A 20,557-nucleotide genomic window follows, 5' to 3' on the forward strand; every position below is an offset into this window, starting at 1 on the left:
CAACAGCTTTCCTTGGACTGTCACATCACGAAAGACGCTATCAATAAACTTTGTAGAGTGGTGTTTGTAGTCCCTCTTCTTGTGTCTGCAAGATCCTGTCAAAAGCTTGACTTGTTGACACATCCTGTCAAGTGTTGAGGAAGACTGGAGATGACACAAGGTGGTAGTGGGAACGGTGGTTTGCTGCAGTGGGAGAGTTTGCTTTTATAACTCATATGTGATAAATCAGCCTGAAAGAAGAATGGAGTCTGCATGTCTTTCTACATGCTTGCGAAATAAGTTCACTATTCATAATCTTGGAGTTACATAGATGCTAAAACACCTTAATAAAATGCAACTTTGATGCGTGCACCAATTAATGGTCCCTTTTAAACAACATCCACCTAGCTTTGCCTGACTCCAGCTTGTTTCTCCTCTACACGCCAGCTTTGCAGCTGCTTCTCTTTCTCCAGAAAAAAAAAACACAATTCTGCACCTTTTCTCACACCATATGTTGCAGGTAGAATCCGTGCTATTCCCTTCCTGTTAGTATGTGGTAGTGTTAATATTCCCACACTGTTAGTATGTGATTTCACATACTGTTAGCACGTGAATGCATTCAAAGGAAAGAAGCAGCAAAATACATGGCTGAACAAAAGACTCAACAGAAGAAATTGTCACTGTAGCTACGATCTTCCTCTCCCCTTGCCTCAAATGCTTTGGTTATGACTTTCAGTGTCACAGCATGACTGGTAAGAGCTGATTTCTAATGCACTCTCTGTTTCTGACAGGATTAATGAAAGCTGCCCGGTGCTCAGTTTCCCCTCGAGCTGTCCCCTAGACTATGAGCAATTTAGGGCTAGAAACTGTTGCTCTTAGGTGCCGGTAAAGTGACATATTCCTCGTCAGGAATAACAAATGAGAACAATACTTAATACGTTCAACAATCTAGTTGGTCAGATCTATACATTTCTTTCTTACATTTTTAACCCTGCCACTGTAATGATTTTTTCTGACCAGTCTCCCATTGATATGAAAGTTATAAAACCATGGCCTGGGAGCCAACTCCAGCTCTGTCACATACAGGCTTCCCAGACAGTGCTTCCCGAGAAGAGGAGGGTGAAAAAAAAGTGGAGCAATGAGCCAAAGGCCTCTCTACTTTTCTCCCCACACGGTCCTTCAGCCTGAGCAGGGGGCTTGAAAGCTACCTGCCTAGGGCAGCTGTGGCCTCAGATCTGCAGCAAAGCCTGCCTTTCTGTGCAGACCCAAAGCATGTGTGGCTCTAAAGAAAATGTATAAATGAAGAGAGAGTTAAAAACTACTAGAGAATACTCCCTGGGATTATCTGTACTATCAAGACAGGAAAACTTTGCAGATGCTACTGTCTCTCTAGAGGAATAAATGCTTGCATTTTAATATTCTCAGCAGCTGGTTCCTGTTGAATGCCATCAGGATGATTCAGCCACCCACCAGGAACACCACTAGCAAGCACACACTCACACACACACACAAATCTGCAAAACTTTCTACTCTCAATGCCGATGCCGTCACTTCAGCAGAACCTGATCTTTATTAACTGTTCTTCATTACTATTAGCAGCAGGTTTAACCTTACCATGGGACGATGAAAGAGAAGAGTTTGTCCCCAGTGTTGCCGCAATCAGTCCACCCATCTGCCTGCTATCAGTAGTGCTTCCCACTCCACACATCAAGTTCACATTCTTAGCTGCTTACTCTGTGGTTACCTCATTCACCTGCAGTCTGGCCACAAGCAACACATCCCTCCTATGTCCTTGTCTCATCAAACTGATGGTTCTTCAAGCAGCCCCTACAGTGGTCAATAGCCACTGTTTCTGATGAAAAGCACAACACCTCTAACACCTGCTCAGGGTCTACATGAGATTCAAACAGGACAGATAATTTCCTCACACTGGCTGATGAGCACTTTATGTTTTGAAATATCAAAGCTACTCTCTCTAATTTTTAATGAACCTCATGGCTGTTTAGTCGGTGGCCTGCAGACCACATCCATGTGCATCCATGTGCACCTATCAATAATCAGTAAAAAACCATTTACTCTCTGTCAAACAGCAATACTTCTTGACATTCATTTACCAAGTCAGATCACTCAGGGATTAACCTCTTTGGGACAAATTTCCACCTCTCTTTGGCAGGAGGAAGCAAAGTCACCTGTGATCGCAATATGCACAACTTCCCCTGGGGAGGACAAGACCTATAGAAGACCAAACTAAACTGCAGAGTTACCCAGGGGGATCAGGACATCATTGACTACAGACCTTATAAAAGGGAAGAGTCTTCTAAGTAAAACTGTCTGCCAGAGAGTGAAATGCACAGCTCAAAAACAAAACCGTGAGAGCGTAACAAAGCAGCTGTACCCATCTGGTCAATAATGTCCATTTAGGCTTCCTCCTTAATGCTACTGCCACTTTATTCAGCTCAATACTAACGGTGCTATAGGTAGACAGAAAAGCAATATAAGCATCCGTTCTAAACTGATGGGTTTTAATTTCATCATCACCAAGCACCCTGATTTCACTGCTGCTCTTTAATGCTTTGGAAAAACAAAAATCAAACAAACAAAAACCCTTCAACATGGAAATAACTGCTATTTCAAACCAAGACGGCAGCGTTGATCTGACACCCCCAAGTATTGGTGCTATAAATATACACAGCTCCTAATGTAATCTCTCAAATGAAAGAATGAAATTTAGGTTTATTACCTCTGTCAGGATGTCCTAGCATAGAAAACAAGCTCTAATAGAGAAGTCAAAGACCATGCATTGAGTAAGTGACAGAAACATTATGAACACAAGTGTTCTAGTGTCAGATCCATGATGTACCCAAATAGCCCGTGACACCTACTGCTGACTACGATAATATTCATCCTGATTAGAAGTGATGCCATCATATTCCTTACTTGTTTTGCAAAGATTATCTTCAGGAGCAGTGTCACTTCCAGAATCCAGAGTGGTCCTACCATGGTCTCACCATAAACCAACCAACTTATGGAGCCAGCCCTTGCCCATGCTAATGAGCGAAGCCGTTAGGTATGCAGGGGAAACTGCCATCCAGGAGAGTCAGCCAAGAGTCGGTGTGTGAATGTGGCAAAGAAAAGCAGGGAGGTGGCAGAAGGGGAAAGAACAGTCTTTTATATCGAAACAGAAACACAAAGTCTAAACGAAAAAATTAAGCAGTCTAACAGTTTTCTGCTATTTCATTACATGAAAAAGCAGAATTTCAAATCACGGAAAAACAGGTATCTTTAATTTAGAAAATCTCTTTTTTTCTGCAAAGAAAAAAATAATGGGAAGAAAGAGAACAGCATTTTCCTTTCTTTTTTACTTTTCTTTTTACTTTTCTGGCAATTGGTAATGAGCGGTTTTGACCAATTCCAGTAACCTATCTATCTCACTGGATGCTATGTGGCAACCAGAATCTGTTACCCATTGTGGTTTCAAAGCTGAGAATGGATTAGATAGTCTTTTCTGTTGTTTTAGCCCTGAAGTATATTTTAAATAGCCTTAAAGAGAATGAAAATTCTTCCCATACCACTGACAGGCAGAAAGGGGTTTAGAAACAATGCTCATGTTTCCAACAGTTTTGCTTTTTGCTCTTTCTGAGACTTTTTTTTCTTCTTTTGCTTGCACACATACAAGGGGATAGCCTTGTTTTGAGAGATGTCAGAATACAACACTCAGTGATCCATCAGTCAACAAGGAAACCCAGATAGGTGTTTCTAGCAAGCAGCAAGTGTTGTGGAATTCACTTCCACATACTTCATTCAAATCTGAGACAAGTCAGGCATACAAGGACAGTTTGAAGGGTTGCTTTTTCTTCCTCTTTAAGTGTACTACAAAGGCTCATATCTTCTTAAAAGCTAGTCTACGCGGTCCAGGTTGGCAGCATTTCAGTGTTTGGCCTCCAATGGCAACTTCAGAATGATCTTTTGTCTCACTCTTTTTTATTTACCGAGAATGGTTAGGACATGGGCATGTGTTTTCAAAAGAAAATACAAGTCCTTTAAAAGTACATATTTTTTTTTCTTAATAGAAGCTAACCAAATTTTACCTTGGCCATAGGATTTTATCAAGATTTAAGAAATGAGCAGTAATACCATCAGTGTGTGGAGAATTTATTACGCTCAGGCACAGTGCTCTTGTAACACCAGCGGCAAGAGTTATTAAATTATTTTCCAGGTAAAGGAAGACAAGAGAGAAATAACCCAAAATCTGAAACAAAGGCACAGGACTTCTTTATATGGACCTGTGTGAAAATCAAAGATTCACACAACCTTGTTACCTGTACCTATGGATTTCACAGCATTTTACAGGCCATATTGATCTAATCTTCTCAGCTGCCCCAGAGGTAGGAAACCACTGGCTACTGTGAGGAGGTGCCTGGTGTAATTGGAAGCAAGGGAGTCCACGGCTGTGCCCTGAGTGGGCAGCGGAATAAGGAACATGTCCAAATCGCTGTGTTCCAGCCACCAGAGCAAAGCAAGATGCCCCTACTGAGAAGGCTATTTGGAACAGAACGAGCCTGAAAAAAATCAAAGTACAGTTACCCAAAGCAAGTTTTACTCTGGCCCTTTGTTCCTCTGTTGTTAGCCAAAAAAATCCACATATGTGCAAAGAACTTTCTCTCCTCTAATTAGCCTTCCCTTTCGTTACGCCATGAACACTGGAGTTTTAATCCTGAACAGAGAGGGGCCTTGGGCAGAAAATTTGGCCAGTCTTTCTCACAAAGTCTGAGTGTGTTCCGACCTTTTAAAACTGCACCAGTCCCCCACTAACCTAAAGATTAAGGAGTGCCTTTTCAAAGCCATAATGAGCTAAGCCTCTCGGTCTCTTGCGAGATAGGAAACTACCCACTGATTCAGAGGCCTTAGTCCACACTGCCCAAGGTGAATTACTGTTACTCTTTTTGTTACATTCTTAACATAATCTAATATTTCCCCCATCCTGACCTCATTGACCACTACAGACTACATTTGTTTCTTTTTCCTTTAAAGTGCTAGAATGCTTTGCTTTCACACGGTTTTCTGTGTCAGTTCTCAAGTCCTTTTCACTTATGTTTTTCCTTTATTTCTGTGTAAAAACCTTTACCCATAATCTTTTTTTTTTTTCTCTGTCTCACATAATCTGGAAGAGAAAAAGAAATCACTGTCTCTGCCTACTGCTTCTCCTCTCCATTTCACCTATTACTTCTGCAACTAATAGTTCTTCTTATCTCATTTCAAATTCTACTAATCACCTTCCCATACCTTCAAATTGCACTCTGGGTGTCAAAAATTCACCATCCATCAGCCACAGAAGCAAAGTTTATGAATAGCAGGTATGGGGAGAAGATTTCTGACAGCAGAGGGCTCCTTAATACACCAGACGAAGAAATAGCTGTTATTAGACAAATTCAGATTCAGAAAAGTGACATGGACATACAAAAATCTTTAAACAATCAACTTAAATACATGTGCCTTCCCTTAAAGTCTTTAAATCAGGATTATCTATCTTCCTGAAAGGTATGTCCTAGCTCAACCAAATGACAGGGGTTTAGGCAAGAAATTCCAGTGTTTTCTTGCCTCCACGAAGAATCAAGGTGAGACTGTAACCTTGGTCCTTTCTAGCTATCTCTGAAGATAAAGAGACACTGCTGTCCAGGGTGTATCTGACTTGCTTGTCTGTCTCACCTCTTGTTCCCACACGCTAGTAGATGTTGCATAGTTTTGACCAACAACTTCCCTTTTCAGCTACAAGGACATTTCTCCACTTTTTGGGAGGGTCACTCTCCCTCTTGCCAGGGCTCCAAAACTGCCTCGCAAATCGTGACAGGGAGGATCTAGGAAAAGGCACTCCTCCCATACAAAGCACAGAACAACTTGCACTTTTCAAGGGTCTTTTTCTCATTTTATAGCCCGGGCCTTCCCCCAGCTCCTGCTTGAGGCTTTCCCTGACTGTTTTCAATAGAAATGACTGAGTTCTGAGTTCACTGAGGTCCCCAGAAGCATCAGCAAGAACTCAAGATTAATACATTTTTTTCCTACTATATATTAGAAAGATTTTAGCCACCACAGAGCTGCCAGGCCCAAGACTTATAAAGTTATCAATGACTCAATTTACATTCAGTTACCATGTGGAAATTTATCTTCGTAATCATAACTGTGAGAATATACAGTCATGTTTTAACTACGGTACAGCTGACAGATATGATACCAAACCGACGTCAAACAAGTAGGCTTTTCAAGGTCTGTTTAAATTCACTCTAAATTGTGGGTCTGTAGCATTGCAAAAATTTACTAAAAACATATGAGTTAATATTTGTCCAGTGCTATCACAGGAGAAACGCTGTTGCTGTTGTCAAAGTCCACTGTAGACTTAAATGCAAAACGGTTTAAGATGTGAATAGCTTTAGTAACTAACAGCAAGTCGGCAATATAACAGATGGCAACTCACATGAAAGATAAACCACATCTTAATAACAACAACTTACATTCAGAGGGGTAGCGTTTCCTAGCGGTTAGAGCACGGGACTGGGATCCAGGATTCCCATGTTATCTTCCTGGCTCTGCCACGTTACTTGCTGTGTTCGCTTAGAAAAGTCACCCCAAAGCTCTGTGCCTCACTTTTCTCATCTGCAAAATGGAGATAATTCTTCCAAATGTCGCCAGACTGTGGAGGGGAGAGGCTCATATCATTAGCTTTAACAGAAAACACTTTAGACGAAGGTATCGAAGGGCAACATTTGCTAATGCTATTCTGTAGCTACAGATGAACTTCCAAAGGGTTTACCTCTGCCCAAACTGAAATACAGCCATCCCTGGAGTGAGAAGTGGCAGCTGCTTAGTAATGCTCCACAGCTTTATGCTACGTTTCAGGCCAGGAAGAGAATATTACCGCACCCCACTGATACTTCAAAGGGAATTCAAGGAGGCCAAATATAATTACATTAATTGAAATTTAGCCAGGACATTATGCAATCTTGAACAGCGGTCTGAATCGCTATTCTGTATCTCCTACAAAAGGGAGCACCTACATCTCCCCAGGTTTCTGTCATCATTAGTTGGTCGGTTTTGATCAGAAACAAGAGTGCTTCTCGCTCCCTGACTCTGCTTTGTGCCGCACGACAGAGTTTCACAAAGGTCCTCCAAAGCAGGCACCAGAACAGTCTTATGCTATCTGACAAGAGCATAATGCAAAATGAAAAGGCTGAAAAATGTTCCCCTCTGCTTTCCGCTATATAACAACCTTCTTTTTTTTTTTTTTCCTTTTTCTTTTTTGGTATGAGCAATAGATTAATTTTTAACTGTATCAGTAGTAGGGACTGGACTCCGAAAGGATCCATTTTTTGCCATGCTTTCCAAGCCGAGGCTTTGGTGAGAATACCATGAAAACAGAAGTTGAAGGATTGGACCAGAAAGGAAAAAAAAAACGGCTGGCTGCAGAGAGGAAGATTTGCTGTAGTGTACACCCTGGTGCTCCTGCAATATGCAGGCAATGGCACAAACTAAAGCTCAAAACCTACTTTCTGGCTCGACTTGTCAGAGGAAAAGCTGCCTCTGATCAGCTCTGTTTTGGTCTCTCCAGCTGTATAGGGTTATTGTGGCAGCACAATTTTCTGTGGCTTCTGAAGATTATGGGGATATGGCTTCAACAAGCCAAAAAAAAAGTCACAAACAAAATACATATATATAAAAAGAACAGCTGATCTCACTGAAGAAGACTCTGGCATCTTCCTACACAGAGTTTTCACTGGTATTTCCTGGTTCTCCAGCCAAAAAAATCATCACAGAGCCCTTTTTTTTTTTTTTCCTTTTTCCTAAAGGGAGGGAACACAAACTATTTCTCACGCTAGCTCGTCAGGCTTTATGGGATATGTAGTTGAGAGTAACAGGTCAAAAAGTTTTGTGAAGCAAGCTATTCAAAGGACTTCACAAAGAATATTCTATGTAACTAACTTTTTGCTCTCCAGATGGTCAAAACTGAAAAGGCCATCTGAGCAAAAATCAAGTTTTGGAAAGTGCCATGAGAAATTTTACCCAGAGGATGTGGATTCGGCGTCTGCTGGCTTCAGTGGAAACAGAATCACTCTGATTTACTAATTTTCTTTAAAATCTTAAGTTCATACAAAGAGACGTCTGGATATTCCACGTTATTATTTTCAAAAGAGATGAGCTCAAATCACAAAATCTGGATCTGGGTGCCTAGCAGTGCCAGCAGTTCAGGAGAGTTTGGCCCGGCAAGGTTGGCTCAGGCAAGTGTTGAGTGTTTTCCCAGGATTTTTTGAAGGCCAATACAAGGGTTTCAAAGAGGAGAGAGGCATGTGCAACATGGCAGAGTTACAAAAAAACATCGTGTGGAATTTCCTGGGTTTTGTGAGATTAAAATTGTAAGTCTAATTAGTTTAAGGAAATTAGCTCTTTATAATTTCCATTTTGTATTGAAGAAATACTAAAAATTAAAAACAGAATGAGAGTGGAAAAATTAATGGGTTTCAGTAATTAGTTAATCAGAAAATGCTTCTGTCTTAGTGTGACTGCCCAACACACATGAAAAAAAAAAGAACGAAAGAAAGAAAAAGTAACTATGACTTTCTTCATATTTTCCAAAATAATATAAGCTTCACCTCTGACTTTGGAACGAGTACCTGATATTCCAACTCAGCTAGTTTTTTAGTGGTAAACCACTGAAATTGGTGTTTAGGTTGAAATATCATCTCACCATAACACTAATACAGACACAGAATAAACACATGCATCCTGGCAAAAATAAACCCGAATTTGTTCGTCTTAGTGGCCACATCAGATTTACATGAGCTTTACGCGCTAATGAAATGTTAAATGAAAGAGTAACCTCTTCTGAGAGCAGACCTTTTCACCAAGAGCTGAGCTGGGGATCTCTGACATCTGCAAGCAGCAGGACAACCTATTACGCTGTAGGAAAATGTATTTCTCTTGACAGTGGTGAGCCGGGCCGAGGTCTACAGACCCCACACTGGTGCACTATGAAGACATGTGTTAGACAAGCTGTTTTATCCCTTGGCTATCACCCTCCCAAGTACTCCATAGATGCGGACTGGGCTGGCTTTTTCAAAAAAATCAGATGAAAGCGGCAAAACAAAGCCAAGCCAAAGCACAACACTGGTATAGCTCCACCGCTCTCAAGTTATGCTAACAAAACTTTGGGAGCAATTAATCACAGCACTTGGATTTCTATTTTTTGTAGCTCTTTATTGCAGTTATTTCATGAGGCATCCAAATATGTATTTTATTGTCAGTGGAGTTTATAACAACTTTGAAATAGAATAATCCACTCTGTAGAGCTGAAGGCAGGGAAGTTTGAGAAGAAGGAATTATTCTTGCTAATAAAGATGCTGAGCAACAATCTCAGCTGAAACAGCCCAAACCTTGAAAGGAGCCTTTACGCCATACTGATAAAAGTCTCCAACTTCGGCCTTATCGCCACGCTGTTTGCTGCCTGTCGAGTCAAGTAAATTTGCGGGTGGCTACAAGAATGATCTCACAAATAAATATCTGCAGCTATGACTGTTCAGAACACCGGAGTGCGCGCAGAGTAACCGGGAACATAATGTGCTGTGGATGAACAGCACACAATTTTTAAATGTTCATAACACTTATTTCAAAACCAAATATTCTCCCAGCAAAGCCCATCAGCCCTTACTCAGGACCACGTACGTGCCTCAGCACAAAATGTTAAAACAAAGCTGGTTTCGAGTGGCCGGAGCATGAAAGAAAAGGAAAGGAGTCTCAAAATATTTTCTGTGGCTAAATATTCTCTTAATTCCCATTTAGATTACGATCAGAAACTAAGAAGAATGGGTCTGCCCTTTAGAGAAGGTGTGAGATATTTGAGCCCATTTTTGGATAGACCTAAAGGATACAAAAGCAAAGTTTTAGAGGGTGGGAATCCTCTCAAGTCAGCTCTCCCGTCTCTCCCCTGGCGAGCGTGCGCTACATGTTGCAAAGATACCTGGTGCTGGACCACGTACCCCTGTGCTTGCTTTCCAACGCTTCCTCAGAGGCCTTGCCCCACACGCTCATGTTCTAGCTCAGCTCTTAATTAACCCTGTCCCAGGCCAACCTCCCCTGGCTTCAGCAGCAAGATCTCCGAGTGAGGTAAGGAAGGAGAAAGAAACAGCACCATGCAGCCGAGGACACCTAGGTGTGCTTCAACACCCCTACAATATGACTGAAATATGGTTGTTTCTGGACTGCTAACAAAAAATCCGTAGTCTGTATCTGCCTCACACACAAGACTGCTTTTGTAAGCCGGCCTAAGCACACACTGGAGAGGAAATGCTGAAGTTTATATATATTTGGCTATGCTAAGAGGCTTTATCAGGACAAAATATTACTTATAAATCATATACACAAAATTTGCATGTACTTTCACAGGTGGAAATCAGCCCAGAGGGGGAACGGTGCAAGCGGGCAGCGCGAGTGGCCAGCAAGAGCATCGCCCTCCTATAGAAAGTGCCAGTAACTCCCCTTTGTGCCTCTACAGAGCGGCTGGGACTTTGCCTTTTCTAATCTCACCAAATTCAGATGAAAAAAAACCCCATAAAACAAAACAAAACCCACTGAGTTTCAGAAAAATGCAACAATAATTACAGTGAGAGCGAAGTTGTGTGAAAAGCCCGTTTTCGGGCTTGCTTGCCAAAGTATATTACAATTCAGGTTGCCCCAAAATGAAGCAAACAAAAGATCAAAAACTCGAAACTCCTCCTGACCGGTCTACACTCCCCCCTCCAAACCCTTGCATTTTGGCAGGCGTTTAAGGATTCCCCCCCCCCATCCTTTTTTCCCTTAAAAATCAATTCTGACATTTGTCCAAGAAAAACTTTAGTTCAAAAAGAGAAAGGAAAACATCACAGAAGAAAGTACCAGGACAAAACATGGCACAGGAAAGAATCGAAACGAGACAGCACCTCTATTTTGGCACGACAGGACTTTCTTTCCTCGCAACAATATAATACATTTTATAGAGATCCACATTTTTTTTTCTGTTGAACTGAGTTTGTGTTTTCCAGCAAAAAGTTTTGCATCAGTGTTTATCTAAATGATTTATTACTAGAACCGGCACAAGGAGGAAAAAAAAGTCATCCCACTTAACGAAAATGTGAGTCAGTATCGTAAATATTGCTGCCATAAGGCTGGTCTACTTGGCCATACTCCTCTGATTCCTAGTTCCTGTCTGACTCTCCCTCGCCTATTCTTAGCGACCAGTGTTCTGGTACAGCAAACTTTTATGGAGGGCATAAAAAAAACTGTTCTAATTTATACCTCATAGGGTATCCTGCATTCCTAGAGCACTTTATTTAATTTTCTTCCAGCCCTAATGTCCCCATTGGCCATTTGAATACTGAAACACCCCGCATCCAGGTCAGTACCTACGTGGCTCTCAAGCTCAGTAACTAGAAGGTGCCCAAATTAAATAACTAAATAGATAAAAGTTTATGAAAGTGAAAGAAATAGTGTAGGAGATGCAGTAGGCAGCTTTCTTAGGCTGGCACAGGTGTATCTGCACTGCCCCAACTAAGACGGACAAGACAGAGGGACACACACGAATGCGAGAGGATACACCAACAACTGACAGCAAGCAACAGTGAAGAGGCAAACAGGAGGAATAAAACTAAAAGGCGCTCTTTATTTTTTCAGCTCTACCACGAACGCCAATTTGGGCAGGGAATTAAAACCAGCCCTTGGAAATAATTAAGTTTTTCTTTTTCTGTCAAGCCTGGGGACAAAACCCTGTGGTTGTGAAGGGACTACCCTCACACGGGCACGCGGGAAATGAGGGGGAACTGGGGAGAAGGAAATGAAAGGAAAAAAAAACAAGTGGAGTCCTCGCAGGCCCATGCTGCTAACGGGAGTCCAAATAAAGAGTCATATGATATCTGATAGTGCAGGACACGTCGCCAGGAGCCGGAGCGCATTGCCTGCAGGAAGAAAGAGCCAGTGTGTTACTGCTCAAAGAGCTTTTCTTCCGCCTGTTTTTTTTTTATTATTTTTTTATTTTTTTCTTGCCCTCCCTGTCTTTTCTCCTGTACTGTGAACGTGTTCCTCTCAGGTCAGGTCCATGAAGAGTCCCTGAAAGGAGCTATCGCCTTTCTCTGCACTTCTGGAAGCAGCGGCGGCCGCTGGAAGTTGCCCCCTCTTGCTGGCACCGAGGGGGCTAAATCTCCATTCCTGCCCTACGGGCCCTTCCCTGCTACCACCATCACCTCAGCTGCAGACACCAAATGCTCATAACGCAAGGTTATATTAAAAAAAAAAAAAAAAAAAAAAAAAAAAAAAAGGAAAGGGGGAAGTGAGGAAAAAGATTCACGGAGAGAAAAAAAAAAAACGGAAAAAGGGACACTTCCTATGGCAAACTTCAAAGGCCAAGTCCCATTTCCCTGCTCTTTGTTTACTTTTCTGTGTTTTTTTTTTTTTTTCTTTTTGGAGAGCGAGCGAACGAGAGAGAGAGAGAAGTCACGGAAAACATTCAAACCATGAAAAATATCGGGAGTTGGGAAGAGTCTCAAACTAACAAGGAAAGTGAAGATTTAAAAGAAAGGAATTCTTACTTGCCCAAAGTTCATCAATTTCTTATGTTTGTCAACAGAAAAACGAACTCTTTGAGGGGGGGTGGTGTCCATCTGCCCATACCAGGTGTTTTACATGCAGCTATAGAGCCCATGAAGCCCTGCCAAGCAGATCCTGCTACTGCTGGTGCCCCCGGAGACGCAGGTGCCTGAAGGAGCTGCAAGGACGGCCCCCTGCATGGGCAGCCCTGGCCTCCAGGCTGTACCTGCACCCCAACTTCTGCTGGCCTCGGTCTTTGGGCTGTACCTACACCCCAACTTCTGCTGGTCCCGGCCTCCAGGCTGTACCTGCACCCCAACTTGTGCCAGCCTCAGTCTTTGGGCTGTACCTCGGCCTTGGGCTGCACCCCAACTTCTGCTGGTCCCGGCCTCCAGGCTGTACCTGCACCCCAACTTCTGCCGGTGGAGCCGCGGCCTCCGCAGGCTCAGCCAGGGCAGCGCCTGGTACTGAGCAGAGGTACCACCACAAAACCCAGACTATCTGGGGTGGCTCCTTTCACCGGGCACGGGTGGTTTCATTGCACTTTTGCAAGGGACAGGCCGTGTCGCCCAGAACTTTTTACTACTATGGTATTCCGATATTCCTAAAGCCAGAGGATAGACTTCCCGCCTTTAGCATATAAGAATATATATGTGTGCTAATTCTCAATATACACTGATGGAGTACCTAGGTATTGCTTAAAAACACTGCCACAGATCCATATGCTGCACCTATGGAGCTGTTACAGGCTACCTCTTCTGAGGGAAGCCTGCAGCACAGATATAAAAATCAAGGGATTGCAGCAATAATGCTTTGCATCCAGAAACAATCGTTATAACTCCATGACAATTTGATCTAGTTCTTTATATTGTATACTTATGATTTAGGGGGGTGGATGTAATATACATCTTCCTCTCTTGTTTTCTGTACAACTGATATACGATGCAGTTTTTAGGCTGGTAATTTGTCAAAAGCCAGGAAAATATAAATCAATAAAGGAAGGAAGGCAGAATTTGGCTAAATAAAGCACTTCCTTAGCTCCTGAATTTGCAATGGTCTGTATTCCCAAACATTCTAACCGTTGCACAGGAGACAGTATGGAGAAGATACTACGCATGTTATATACCAGGTGCGATAAAATTCCAAGATAAACATTGCCTTAAATACAAAGCCTTGTTTCTCAACATATTACACGTGAAAAGGTCCATGCCTTTTACACATACAAACACACAAAGAGTGTATATATATAAAAAATAGACACATACAGAAGAACAAAAAAATCAATAGTACACAGAGGTCCGCTCTGAAATTTTCAATTTGGGGCTCTGCTCGAGAACTAAACTCAGAAGGCGAAATGCAGCCCCCCTCTGCGAGGGGGTCCCATCCACCAGGAGGAACAAACAAACAAACAAACAAAAAAATCCCTGAGCTCCGACTAATCATTTGGGCTGCCAATGAGAGGTGACTTTTAGACAGATGGCCAGGGAAAAGCTGGGTCCGTGGACACAGACGTTAGTGCCCCATCTGTATTTTAGGATCCTAGCTTCATCAAGCCATTACCAACTTTTTTTCTAAGTGACAGAAAGTGAGAGATTTCTGTTCCCACTAATTTATTTATTTAGCATTGAAACTACCCCATTTCCTTCCTTTTCTTTGCCCTGTTAAGGATTTGTTGTTTGATTTTTTTAGGTAAACAGAAACTGCTCGCAGTATAACTTTTACGCCAAAAAGAAAAAAAAAACCAAGAAAAAAAAAGCTAGGTAAGTTGGCAAAACAGCAATTGGATTTAAAGAGAAAGTAAAAAAGGGAGAAAAGAACAACATATGAAACTCACTTGGTCTCGTTCCCCTTCCATTCCTGTTCTTATTAATTCCAAATTATAATTTGGAGGTAAGGGAACTGAATTTCCTTTCAATCTATTTTGTTGCTGCCACACATTCTGTGCTTTGCTTCTGTCTCTTTCTTTTTTTAGGAGGGGGGGAAAGGAAAAAAAAACTAATAAAAATAGAAAAACATATCTCGGGCGTTAAGCTCGCTCTCCCCCTTCCTTTGTAAAGAACTCTTTGTTCTCTAGTGAAAATGCTGAAAAAATCCCCGGGCTCCCTGAAACAAGTGCAAAACACTTAGAGGCTTTTGGGCTGGCTGGAAGCCAGAAACCCTCCCGCTGTCTGGTTAGGAAGAGAGGAAAGAGAGAGAGAGGGGATTGAGAGAGAGAGAGAGGGAAAAAATTGGAGCTTCCTTTAATAGACATAGGAAGCAAGTCCTTTTTTTTTTTTTTTTTCTTCTTTTTTTTTTTTTTCAAAACTGGCGGTCAAGCGTTAAGTAACTCCCCGTCTCCATCCACCTGCTCGGGAGGAACTTGGGCAGGCCCCGCGCCGCTCCCCAGCCGCCCGCGCCGGGGGCGCCCGGAGCAGCGGAGACCCCGCGAGCCGCGGCGGGCTCCTCTCCCGCCGCCCTCCCTCATCCCGCTGCCCTGCTGCCATTCCGCCGTGCTCCCATCGCCCCGGTGCCCACGGCGCCGCTTCCCCCTGCCGCCGGCAACGCACGCACCAGAATAACGGCTCGCGCCGTCCTCCTGAAAGAGGAGAGAGGGGAGAAGAGGTGGGGGGAGGAAAAAAAAAGAAAAAAAGGAAAAAAAATAACGGGAGGGGGAAAGCTTTTTCGATCTCGGTTGCGACAGTGATAAGGGGTAGGGAACATCTCATACCTGGTGTGAATGCTAATCAGCCAGGAGTTCGCCTTTTTTCCCAAGACAGGGAACTGTTTCCTTCCAAATTTATTAGAACCTCCTCCACTGCCTCTTTGAAAAACCTTCTTTGTCACCCTCTTCCCAAGTCCTGATACTTCTTTAAAAAAAAAAAAAAAATGGCTTCGGAGCTCCTTCTATTCTTGATATTGATTCTCTCTCTCTCTCTCTTTCTCTCTCTCTCTCTTTCTCTCTTCCCCCCCCACCCCCCCACCCCTCCTCCTTTCTCCTGTCTCTGTCTCTTCTGAGTGGTCTATTGATAAGTCCCTAGAGGCACTGGGTCAGCCTGCCCGTAGGAAACCAGACACAATGCACAAATCTCCGAGTGCCATTCTGCCATCAGCAAGCAGACCACGTTTAGGAGAGAGGAAAAAAAAAAAAAAAAAAAAAAAAACACAGTAGAGCAAAAGACAGAGAGAGAGAGAGAGTGAGTGTGAGAAAAAGACTGATTGGAACAGGAGGGAGGGAGGGAGGGAGGGAGCGCGAGCGAGTGAGCGAGCGGCAGAGAGAGAGCGACACTGCCAGTCAGGTTAATCATCCCCACTTTAATTAGCTGTTCAGCTTAGACATAAAACAATTGAATTTGAATGATCTGTCAGTGGGCTCGGCTGAACCAAAGGGGAAATGCGAATATTACAAAAAAAAAAAAAAAAAAAAAAAAGGCTGTTGGTATATTCAGATAAGGCAGCCTGGAAAATCCTCAAAGGATAAGTATTTAAACTTAGCACCAAACAGAAAGCACGCACGCAAATGGCACAGTACAGAGGCCCTCTCCAAAAAGCGGGCAGAGATTCCTTCCCCCTTGTTTTCCCACACTGCAGAAGGTGGCATGGGAATGAACACCAGGAGCTATCAAATTCCACCTGTCCTGAAGGGCAGGAAAGGGAGTTACGGTATTGTCACTACTCGTGCTCGTTCAGAACCATTGAGCTGAACTCCCTTGATTTATCAGTGGGATTTCACAATTTTGGAACTGGGCAAGCTCTGAGAGCTGATCTTTGGCATGGACATCTACGTGTGACACAGATATACCAAGTATCTGCTGGATATGTATGGAGAGACTGTAGAAAGACAATGCCAGGTATTGGGATAGACAAGTGCTGGGCAAAAAGAAAAAAAAAAGTTATAACTAAAAATAGGTGGCAAAACAATCTATTCGTTCTACCCTGGTTTGTGATTTGAAGTGCAGTTCAAATGGATTAATCCAGGCAATAAACAGCGCGGGATGAGTGCTGCATGGCAGGTGAGGGAGATGTTTATGGTGCTTCTGAAAAGTCGGCCCCGTGACAGACATGAGGGAGGCACCTTCTCCCCTCAGGATAAAGGAAACAGGTAACGCACCTGCCGGCTGGTGGTGGGAGGCAAGGGGTACACTCCGTATTTCAAATATATTCTCCATATAGGGTTAGGGATAGAGCTAAATCCATCGCTACCTGATCAGCTTCATGAGCATTTGCTGTATATGATCTCTAAATGAGTGTAGGCTAATCTAGGAGGGCTTTCAGGTGTGAGAAGAAAGCAGGGAAGGAATTTAGAACTCAGCTGACTGCTGGACGTCAAGAGCAAGTGCCAGGATTTCCCCTCTCGCTTGTGGCACAAATGCTTTAAAAAAGAGACAAAACAAAACCAACCTGAAGCCCTCGCAGCCTCTCTAGATTAATTTCATTATCTTTTCTACGTACGGTCTTTACACGCTTCACCATTGGGGAGAGCTGACCAGAGGTACTGATATTACAAAATCCGTCTATCACCCTCTGCTCTGGAAAAAGGTGGGTTCTTGCTGATTCCTACCTTTTCACATGCACTATCCTGAGTGACTTGATCCCATCTGCCCAATGGCAGCACAGAGTACGGAAGGAATTAACCAAGTTCAGTGGGAGAGGGGGCACTATGGGCACACGTGGGGCACGAGACTTAAGGAGCTCTGTTCAGTGCTATTTGTGAGTTCTCAGTGCTATTTGTGAGCCTCCCCAACACACATTTTCCCCCTTTGGAAACTGTGCAGTCCTTCAGCTGTGTTATGAGAGGGAGGGCACTACTAAGGCAATGAAAGAGGAGCTTTCAGTGAAATACGGTGCAGTTGAAGGCCTCAACTCCTTTGCAGGCGAGGTGATTTTGTAGATCACCGTGACACAGACAAGCAGTTTTCTCTTCTTGGGGTCAGCACCAAACTAATAATCCAGCTGGGTGCAGGACAGCTCTGGGCTCCATTTCTAATGAAACACACAGAGGCCCTGACCATTCGATGCTGAGGTTCAGTGGAAGAACGAGCGGGCAGCCATATAATTACCAGCTGTGACAACAGGACAAGGGATCCGCAGAAAGGCTGCACAGGCAACATTAACCGTGGCATTTCCTAACTTTTAAGTGCTTGACTTAGTAACATTCACATTACTGTAATGCATTTCCTATATAATTTTTTAGGTTACTTTCTAAGCAAACTAAAACATCGAATGCTGCTACACAGAACCACCGAGGCTGAAGCGGGTTAGTCCCTTTAATCCCTTTAGAGTTGTCATGCGGAGTAATATATTCCTGAACTTCACTGCTTCAGTGCATGGTGCCATTGGCAGCCACAGTAAGATGGTGCTCACAAGATGGGCAACCACTGGGAGAGGGTGAGGAAGATACTCCATCCACGGCATTTTCCTGACAGCGGAAATGCTGAGACACAGGAAGCCCAGACAGAGTTGCAGGGACCAGGGGATAGTGCTCTGCCATGGGAAGGGAATCTTTGGTCCCCAGACCAAAGGGTCTTTATCTCTTCTGCCACTGTCCTTTTTGTTCCCATCCCATCTGACCCGTGGACTTTGGTTCCTCCTGTCTTCAGGCCTGCTCTCATACTATTTCTTCTTCCCTGCACTACTCCTCGTCCTAGCCTGTTCCTCACCTCATTTCATCTAGATGAGCAGCACCTTGAGTGGCTCCTCATCTCCCTTCTGCCTCCTGGCACGGACAAGGAGAGACGGAGGAATGAGAGCCCATGCACACTGCAGAAAGCTGCTCAGCATGATCAATCAGGCCACATGGTGTTCCAGGCTGCCTTAGCCAAACCATTTCTTGCAAGACTGTTTAAAACTAACTCGGGTATTAAAATTTGCAATCCACAGCGTAGACATATCAAAATGTCCTTGTTCTCATTTCCAGTGCTTGCTGCCATAGCAACCCCTGGTCAAAAGGAAATTTCCATTGATATCAGAAGGAGCAGCATTTCATCTAGGTGAGTTTTTACTATGTGGCACATATCTGACTGGCATGTGCTCCCAATATGGTGATCCCCACATCTCCTACAGTTCTTCCTATAGAGAGTTGTACTGTTGAGTCCTGCCCTCAACAGGTCCCGCTCTACTAGAAGTTACACAAGTCAATGACCTCCTGATTTCTATCAGAACGTCAACCAAGGGCAGACCTGAAATCCGAAAGGCCAAGAGCAGATCTAGAACTGTACGATATTGTACCCTCTTGAGATTTTATCACAGCTTTTAATTTAGATACAAGACTATGATCTCTTTCTTTAAATGACAGCCTCATGCTCTTTCTTCCTTCATATAAATCATTATTGAGTACTGGGGAAGGTTAGCCAAAAGATCAAGAAATAAAAGCTCAGTCTGATCAGTTGAGGAAAGTTTGCTCTTTCTTATGGAAAGGGCAATCTATGTTGCTGCAGGTTTTAAAGCGCTCATGCATGATATCCGCTGCATAGGAACATGGCTATAGAATTGGAATATATGTTTAAATATGAGAACGGTTAATGGATTTGCCACTGGCAAAAGCCAGGATTTATGAAAGGAAAAGCCACCAGAACATCTCCTCATTTTCTGACTTCTATATGTATTACATAACATCAGCCAAAAGGAGGACACAAAACAACAGCAGACTGGGAAGGACCTGAAAACGACACAGTCCTTGTTCCTTTAATGTATATGAAGTATTCTGCAGCGCAACTTGTAACATTCAGTACTGCTGACATGAGCTGACATTAATGGGAAATCAACAGATCGGGATGGCACAGAGAAGAATTTGGTTCTAAAGAGCATGAAGTGCTTTGCAAAGAAGGAGAGTTAAGAGCTCTGTCTACATGAAAAAATCACAAAGCCATGTAATCTCAGGATAAATTGTATAAATATATTCCTCCAGACTTACTGGCTGTTCTTCATATACAACTGTGAGTCTGTGATTTCTATTCAGAGATGTAAACCAGCACAGCATGTTGGAGAAGGTGTATATATGGATATCATTCTAAACACATGAAACTGGAAAAAAGACTCAAAAGTCCACATATTACATAAATCTACTATTTGCTTATAGAAAAGTTTTTTGGACACACAGTCATTTCTAACTTTCACCTCTATGTTCAGTAGATGCCTTTGTATGTTAAGAAGAAAAAGCTATCACGCTTTGCACGTAACCTAATTCCTTTCTGCTCTACAGGCAAGTTGATTTCTTTGGGAAAAACAACAACTTTCTTCCCTCTTGCACAGATTATCTGAACTAGCACCCATGCATATTAAAGCTAAGCCTAATATCCAGAACTGTTTTCTGGAACACCTAGTGTTAACAATGTGCAGCTCCCAAAGCATTTCCTTCAGTGATTTCCTGACAATAGGAAAGTGTAAATGGGAATACAGCAGAAGCTCCATATTTTTCCTCTCTTAGACAGTCCAAACGAATGTCCAATTTTTCAGAGGAGGAAGATTCTCTCCTTTTTTTTTTTCCCCCTCAATGAGAACATCGCAACTTGGCCTGAGAGAGGCATTTTTGTTCCCTTTTTTGCACAGTATAAACAGTAATAAGACGCTGTAAAACGAGCTGTGCTCTGACAAACACCATTGTAATCCCCCTGCCTTCCCTGGAAAAGCAACAGTGCAACCTAGGGGAACTCGGTAAAACATTTTGTTGAGAAGATAGAAGGAGGACAAGACTCCTACCTCTCTTCTTTGGCTGCACGGAGTCAAAAAGTGACACATGCATTTTCATAACAGAAATAAGGATATCTGATCAACAGTTAAAAAGTAGTCAAATAAGGAGGTGACTCTTGCAGGCAGACACACATTTTCTATATATTTATGCTTACTGTGAATGCTGCAGAAGATTTTAAGCAATGAAACATGAACTTTCTACCTCATTTTCGTCCTTTCATCATGATCTATACTGTTGTTACCAGTACACAGCTTGCATTTCTGGTCCAAAAATTAAACTGGCTTAAACAGCACTATCACTATCCTATCCTAT

At 42.9% G+C, this 20,557-nt stretch overlaps 1 protein-coding gene across 2 annotated transcripts in view; it reads right to left on the reverse strand.

The window, feature by feature from the left end:
• The window catches only part of ZBTB20 (zinc finger and BTB domain containing 20), a 387,189-nt gene that overhangs the window by 72,873 nt on the left and 293,759 nt on the right, over window positions 1–20,557 (reverse strand). The window contains exon 1 of one of the 2 annotated variants that reach the window (XM_088534152.1): window positions 14,414–14,831. The exons of the other annotated variant lie outside the window; for it this stretch is intronic. The gene's annotated coding sequence lies outside the window, so the exon portion shown is untranslated. Of the gene's footprint in view, window positions 1–14,413; window positions 14,832–20,557 lie in introns of those variants that run through there. 2 annotated transcript variants of the gene reach the window in all.

The sequence above is a fragment of the Tinamus guttatus genome, unplaced genomic scaffold (assembly GCF_059628265.1).
Source record: "Tinamus guttatus ecotype Peru unplaced genomic scaffold, ASM5962826v1 Tinamus_guttatus_pri_ptg000035l, whole genome shotgun sequence".
Classification (NCBI taxonomy): Eukaryota; Metazoa; Chordata; class Aves; order Tinamiformes; family Tinamidae; genus Tinamus; species Tinamus guttatus.